This window comes from Nomascus leucogenys, chromosome 15 (genome assembly GCF_006542625.1).
Source record: "Nomascus leucogenys isolate Asia chromosome 15, Asia_NLE_v1, whole genome shotgun sequence".
Taxonomy (NCBI): Eukaryota; Metazoa; Chordata; class Mammalia; order Primates; family Hylobatidae; genus Nomascus; species Nomascus leucogenys.
In genome coordinates, this window is record NC_044395.1 from 25,299,428 (window position 1) to 25,307,917 (window position 8,490).

Below are 8,490 nucleotides of genomic sequence, written 5' to 3' on the forward strand. Positions count from 1 at the left end.
GTAAGGCACTAAAGGCATGGGGCTAGTTCCTGGACTGGCCCAGAATGGTGTCTTGATTGCTACCACCGTGGGGAAGCCTTTGGAGGCTTATTAAAATGTGTGGGGTAAGACAGCCACTAAAAACATTCATCAGGCAAGATAGAAAGGGATTTCAATGGTGATTATCCCGTTGGCCTGTCTCTTCCTCTTTCTGTCTCTCCGTATCTCTGCTACTCCTGCCTCCTCTCTCCTTTACTCTCACCCTCTTTTTCTCATTTGCACTCTGCCCACTTTTATCACTGCCTTCTGTTTTTGATGAGTACCAAAAACAAGTTAGGAACTGTTTACTTTGTCAGCAAGTGGGAAAGAGATCCTGCAGCATCTGTATCTCCTCATCCCCTTCACTTCCCCTCCCTCCCAATGCCATCCCTTCGCCTCCCCATCTCCTTTTCTCTGCGCCTGCCCCTTTTTCTCCCTCTATCACTTGTTCTCCTCCTATCTTTTTTTTTTTGTTTTTAAATACTATAAAATTAAACAGAGCATGCTCAAAACCATGGTAATCTTTTCAAAGAAAGAGAATCTCTTTAGTTTCCACATGGTTTGGGAGAAAGAGGCCATTTGCTTTCTTCCTTGGGGTCATGGGTCTTTTAAAAAGGCTGAGATGGAGCTAACAATTAGAGAAGCCACCCTGTTGTTCTTCCTCCAGACCCGCTTCCCTAGCCTCTGTTTCCGAAGCCTCTCAGCCTGGCTTTCTATTCCCTTTTCACTGCTCTGCTCTCTTTACCTGTGCTTCACTGCTGGAAGTCCAGTTATTCCCACCTACAGAGTTTTTTGAAAAAGATGAAAATTACTAAGGTTCTTTAGAATTAGTTGGTATAAAGACAATATACATTGATTGAAAACATCTTAGGAAATAGTTTAAATTGCAGAGTTGCAATACTATTCAGGCATAGTAACAGTGGGTTATTTAGAAAATTTGGGACTGCTTTTCAACATATTATTAATAGGAAGAAAAGGTACTTAAATTGTTTCCCTCATTTTACTCAACCTACTAGCTCAAAGCCAATAAACAGTACACACTTATGAAACTGAATTTGTTGGGTTCATACCAGTCTAAGGTTGCTTCCTCATGGAGCTATTATTTTGTAACATATCCCTTTTCAAAGAAAATTCAAAGGTTGCCTGTATATATTCAGGTATATTCAACACAAAAAAAGCATGTATGTGCCTCAAGTCTGTGAGCAAAAAGAATTTTAGTAACTGAGTTTTGAACTCTACTTTTTTCCACAATATTGCTTTCCTTTGAGCCCTTCAAATACAGTTTCTTAATGATCTAGACAAAACAACAAGGATTAGATAGTATTAAGAATGCAGAATAATAGGGTAGCAATTTATTATTGTACACAGTCTACTTCTTTCCAGGATGATTTTTAAATCCTATTCTGGAGTTTATCGTTACAGCAGAAACCATTTCATCCAAATGCATGAGGTTTTCAGAATATAATTTTTTTCCAAAGGAAGAATGCTTCAAAATAAATACAAACAATTGCTCCAAAGTCAACTGTGCCTGTGTTGTGATGAATATGCAAAAATTAGCAATTAGCAAATTAAAGCAATGTTGCCATTTCTGAAAGTTCCATAGTAAAATGAAACTATTCTTAGCTAACATTTTTTGAAATGTTAGTCTATGCCAAGCCCTATGCTAAAGGTTTTTACATACATTATCTCATTTCATACATGAAGAAATGAATGCTCATGAAGTTTAAGTAGCATTCACAAGGTTACTCAGCCCTTAGTTGGCAGGGCTAATGCTTGAACCCAGGTTTGTCCAGCTCCAAGCCCATGCCCACTCTCAGCATACGGATTAAGTTCAAGAATTCTAGACACAGAGTGTCTAGGTTTCAATTCCAGCTCCACTTCTCTAGCTCAAGGTCTAATTGAGGACATTTTTAAATCTCTGTGTTAGCAGTGTCTCTATACAAAGGAGACGATCTATAATCATACCTACCTGATAAAGTCATGATAATGACAAAGTGAAATAAAATATATACATCACTTAAACAACTGAACAGCATCTAGTAAGTGCTCAATAAGCGCTACAGATTATTACCCTTTATTCTCATTTTCCCTGCCACCCCTCCTTTCCAGAAGAAAACAAAACAAAAAACTGAGGTATTTTTGTTTTGTTTTACTTTTCTTCCTCAACAGAACATAATAATGGTAATTTAAAAATAAGTTTTAGTTGAGAGAGAGAGAGACTAAATAAAAGTCTAATAATAGCAGATAAATTAATTACTTTCAGGTTCCCCAACAATATTATGATGTTCTATCTTCCTGACAATGAAGACAGCCCAGGCAAAGTTAACCTGATTCAAGCAGACCAGTGCCATTTGCCATCTTCATGCTGTGCTTTGAATGGGCTCCTTGGCCACACCCATTAGCAGTCCTGGAGCTGGCAGGGCCTTCCTGTGTGGAGGGCTATGACTGGGTGTTGTCAATTCCCTGAGGAGACGATACAGGAAGAGGGGCTGGGAGAAGCAAAGGAAAAGGGAACAGATGGGGAACTAAGGTTGGTTTAGAAACGATTTCATTTGATCCTAAAGATAACATCCATCTGCCTCCCTTCTGCCCATCCTCCCTTCCTCTTTTACTTTCTCCCTACCCTGTTCTCTCTTTCTCCTCTCTCCTTGCCCCTCACTCTTTCTCTCTCTACTTCACTTTCCTCTTTTCTTCTTCTCTTTATATTCTTTGAGCCCCTACGTTTATTTATGCCCAGTTTGCTACTGAGAAAAGGAAGTTTTAAAATATCAATAACTAGCTCAAGGTCACATAGTATGTTCGTGATGGAGTTTTATTATATATATTTAAGGTGTGCAACATTATTTATTTTATTTTATTTTATTTTTGACATGGAGTCTCACTCTATCACCCAGGCTAGAGTGCAGTGGCACGATCTTGGCTCACTGCAAGCCCTGCCTCCGGGTTCACACCATTCTCCTGCCTCAGCCTCCAGATTAGCTGGGACTATAGACGCCCGCCACCACGCCTGGCTAATTTTTTGTATTTTTAGTAGAGATGGGATTTCACTGTGTTAGCCAGGATGGTCTCGATCTCCTGACCTCGTAATCCGCCCGCCTCAGCCTCCCAAAGCGTGAGCCACTGCGCCCGGCCGCGACATAATGTTTTTAAATACATATATGGTGAAATGGTTACTATGGTCAAGCAAATTAACATATTTATCATCTCACATAGTTACCCCCTACCTTTTTTTGTGTCAAGAGTACTTAAAATTTCTCAAATACAATACAGTGCTATTAGCTATGATCCTCACTTCATACATGTGATGGAGATTTGTATAAAGTTTTCTTTGGTTCATAAAGCCTTGCTCTTCCAGTGGTATTCCTCTACCTAAAAGAGGATGGGGCATATAGGCAAAGGGGGAGGCATCTCCCTAGGAAGACATGGCAGGAACAGAAGGGTCTCCATTAATAGCTTGAGGGGCCACCTTTTGTCTTTTGGGTCATAATTGTAGTAAGCTGCTCTAGAAAGTTGTTTATTTTTGCCTTCTACTTCAAGAAGAAAAAAATCTGTGTTGACTATCACCAGGGCTACTGCCTACTTTTTCTTCTTGTCTGCCAGAGAAGAAAAATCTCAACCACATCTTTCTCAGTGGTTTGACATTTAAATTTTCAGACAGTAATAAACTACGCTGCCTCTTTGAAGGTTGGGATTGTTCCCTCATTGCTAAACTGCACAGTTTGCTGCACTTTGCTGGATTTGCAAATTGTGAAGATAGGCTCAGCCTCCTTGGGGACTGATTATATTTTTTTAAAATCTGCATTTTTGTATTAACTCTCAAAGAGACAAAAAATATATTTCCTTTCTCTAACTGATTCCATTTTCTATAGACCTAGTAGGTCAAATTAGGCTTCTAGAATAATGAAGTCCTCTAGACATTTCCATTATACCTTTTGGACAAGGAAGAATAAAAGTATAATTTAAAATATACAAAGCACAAGGTTCTGTCTTTTAGGGGAGAGCTTTCCTAACACCCTGTACTTATCTCATCTGCCTCTAAAATACGCTTGCCTTAGTTTTCCTGAAGGTACCAAACCATCCCTAAGCACTGGTTCTGTCTAGTAATATTTTGCCAGATGGTGCTTATGTGTTTGGTTAAAATGCTAAATATTTTAATTATTTGATAAATATTAAACAGGTTATGGATATGTCAACAAGAAGACTGAGGGATATAGTCAAAGATGATCGATTAATGATATATGTATAAAGTAAGATTCCAAGTATACATGATGAGTCATCAAATAAAACACTTAGAGGTGATGGCAGAAACTGCTGAGTTGGAATGCTACCTTTCCTCTTAGTCATCAAAGGAAGCCCTTAGTAGCCCTCCTGAACACTAAAAGAGGAAGCACATCTTAGTTATGGCCAAGAAAAGAAACATTTATGAAGCAATTTCTCCTGATTGATGATTCAAAGCAGTGAGGTGTTTCTGATTTAAAAAAGAAAAATCCAACCAATTTGTCAGTGCAATGTTGGAAGGAACAAAGTTTCTTATTTGATTTCATTGAGTTAACACATTCTGGGAATAACAAGTACTATGTTAGTCCCCAAACATGGAGAAGGCAGATGCATGCACAATAGCTGCTTAATAGAAGCGCTGTCATTTGTTAAAAGAAATGTCTGCTTACATTTCCTTGGGCTCTTTAGGAGTGGGAATAAACCAAGCATAACACCATTTGTTTCTCTAGCACAGCTACAATGCCATAAACAACCAAAGTAGAAGTAAATATTTTTCTGTTTCTCAACAAGAACATGTTCCTGTTAAGCTCCCTGTTTACAAATATACTTTCCCTGGATTGGGTTTTTTAGGGACATCTTTGCTTTTTCCCCTTAATCAGAAAAGAATGGGCCAATGACAATTCTGCTGAATTTAAGCACTGCCACATTGACCCTGCCAGAGAAGCTGCTGATTGCTTGACTTAGTTCATACTAAATGGTCATGCATATTCATCTCATTCTGTTTTATCCAGGATTTGAATAAGTGCCTCATTTACTAGAGCTATTTATGATATCTTGTAGGATTCCAGAGTGATTTGTAAAAGAAGCAAAGTTTAGGTGCAATTTGAAAGAGACATAAGTAAGTTTGAGGGAGGGTGTTTCAAAAAGCTAACATTCCTCAAATCTCCAGGGAGATTTTAAAACATACTCTGCAGGCATTAAATGAAACTCTTTGGAGGTGAGGTCATGATATCATGTTTTTTGAAACTCCTTAAATTGGTTTAATGTTCAGCCAGGCTGAGAATCTCCTTTGTACATGTTTAAGCTCCTAAATATAACTTACAACCTGTAAGAGAATGAATTTCATTGGAGAAAGGGCCTGAAGAATCAGTTTGCTGAGGAAGATATGCAAATGACCAATACATATTTTAAAAATATATTAAACCTCAATAGTAACCAATGAAATACAAAATAAAACTACAGTAGAATAGCATTTCTGCCTATTATGTTGGTAAAGTTTTAAAGCTAACAATATTTAATAGAATGTAAAGGACATGGTGGTTGTCTTGCGAACATCAATTATATACCTTTGCTATTGTGAGCAACAGTATGGGAAGGGTAGGTTTGGCCCTCACTCTGCCCCTAGAATGCTCCCTGAGTGCTAATTCTCATCAAGGTAACATGATCTTCTTAATCCCAGTGTTCTATCCTAACTTAACCTGGCCAATTTGAATACCTTATATCACTGCTTTTGGAATGAATCTTTTCTCCTTCTAGATATAAAATAAGTCCACCACTAGCAGCCATCTCATAACCACAGAGAAATGAGACTGAGGATGAAACTAATCTAAGGAGGATACCAATGAGGCTGTAACTCTCCAGTTACATAAACCAGTAAGTCCCCTTTCTGTTTAAGGCAGGTTGACTCGGTTTTTGTTTGTTTTTTTTAATCATCATCATTATTATTATTTATAACTGAAAAAATACTATTTAATAAGGCTGCAATGGATAATAACAAACTCAGCTGTTGGAGACAAAAATTGGAAGTAATCTTTCCGAAGAGCAATTAGCTATACACACACACAGAGTCACAGACACACATATATACATACACACATACACACACAAACACACACACACGTATATATATATATATATATATATATATATAGTTAGAAACATTAAAAATAATCATACCTCTCACTCTGGTAATCTCACTTCTAGGAGTTTACCCTAAGGAGATAATCATAGTCAAAGATTTATGTTAAATAATATTCATAACAGAGTTACTTTTAATAGCTAGAAATTAGAAATAGCCAAATGATCAACCTAATAATCTCACATAAGCAACATTGGTTACTTTTATATGGTGCAGTCATTAACATCTGCCTTTAACAGTATTTACTAATTATCATGAATTTTAAAAATATGTATATCTGAAGGAAAATATCGAATATAAAATAATTATTCTAGCTAGTGGGATTATGGGCAATTTTTATTTCCCTCTATGGATCTTTTTTATATTTCCCAATTCTCTATAATGAGGATGTATTAGTTTTGTAATCAAGATTCTTACCACACATAATGAGTACATCCTCTTGCAACCCTATATTATTTTTTATCTTTCCCAGAGGATATCCCTTTCCAAAGAACCATTCTTTTAGCAGTCCAGGGCCCTGTGAAATACTGAGAGGCAATAGTCGAATCATGCAGGATTCCCCTCTGCACATTTCTAGCCTTCTCAGTAAGCACTATTTTCAGCAGCCCTCCTTTGTTCTCCCAGGCCATTACAGGCTAGCAATCCTAACTCAGCATCCTTTTTGGGGCCTTCTAATCAGGGCTGCAATGAAAGGCAGAGAGATGGAGTGGGCTTCTGGGAAGCTCCCCTATTCTGCTCACCATTAGCAACATCTTTAAATCACAGAATTTTTTTAAAGACACGTGTAATCTACTATAATTGATTAACCAGCTCCATGGACTGCTTGACCTTCTATTTGCACCAACCTTAATCAACTTAAAAGCATCATAGTAAAGAATTAACCTGAAATCCTTATTTTGCCAAAGTTAAAGGCCCCGTGCATCTTGGTTACTATCTTCTTTCTTTAAATGAGTTCCCCTTCTGTGGCTTTCTTTGCTCTAAAAAAAACAAAACAAAACAAAAAACACTTAGCAATAAGTCACAAGGGGCTTCTTTCAGAGAAAGTGCAGAGCAGCTGACATCTTCAGCAAATGAAAAATCGCCCTTATGCTTTGAGTGACAAGGGATTTGCCAGTCAGAGAGCCTGACTTCTAAAGTGAGGTCCTGAACAGTAACTTATATTTAGGGTGAGGCAAGGGACTCCCCCAAAATCTAATTAGTTCCCGACTACCAAATTCTCTAAGAGAGATGAATCTGCTACTGACTGAAGTGAGGAAAGGAAAGGAATGTGAAAAGCTCCAAAGTGGAGATTGCTCACAAGGATCAAGTATTATGACTAATGCAGAAAGGAGATTAATACACTGAAAAATACCCAAGCAATTAAGATAATCTGTATCCAGTGTGGTTCATATCCCAGATTAGTGTTTCTCCAACTTTAATATGCTTAGAAACCACCTGGAAGACTTTTTAAAATGTCCGTTCTTATTCAGGAGGCCTGCGGTGAGATTCTGCATTTCTAACAAACTCTCAGGTGATGCTGCTGGTTCAAGCACCACACTTTGAATAGCAAGGTGCTAGACCTGGGAGATGGATGAGGCTTGGATCTTATCTGTGGGTCTGAAGGTTTTGCATAGAACTTCTGATGGATAGGGTTTATGAGAAGTTAGAAACTCCAGGTAGCTCTGTGAGAATTTGATAGGAAACAGGGACAGTGAAAGCAGCATAGGAAGTAGTATAGCATAGCATGATATGTTGCCAGTGGTTAAAAGCATCATTTTTGGAGCTGGAATCTGATATGCTTAGGCTTTGTGTCCCCACCCAAGTCTTGTCTTGAATTGTAATCCCGTAATCCCCACAATCTCCGTGTGTCAAGGGAGAGAGCAGGTGGAAGTAATTGAATCATTGAAGCAGTTTTCTGCTGTTCTCGTGATAGTGACTAAGTTCTCATGAGATCCGATGGTTTTATAAAGGGCTCTTCCTGCTTTGCTCAGCACTTCTCCTCCTTGCCGCCTTGAGAAGAAGGTGCCTTGCTTCCTCTTTGCCTTCTGCCGTGATTGTAAGTTTCCTGAGGCCTCCCCAGCCATGCTGAAATGTGAGTCAATTAAACCTCTTCCTTTATAAACGGCCCAGTCTTGGGCAGTTCTTTATAGCAGTATGAAAAAGGGCTGAGAGTAAATCTCTATATCTTTTAATACAATCTTGTACCCTAGGCATTTACTGGATAGCTCTGAGTCTTAGTTTCCTTATCTGTAAAACGCAGTCATGATTCCAAGAGTTTTTGAGTGAGACATGTGAAATACTTGACATTGTAAATACAGAATTCATGGTGAAAATGTAGCAGTTGTTATGATCATTAT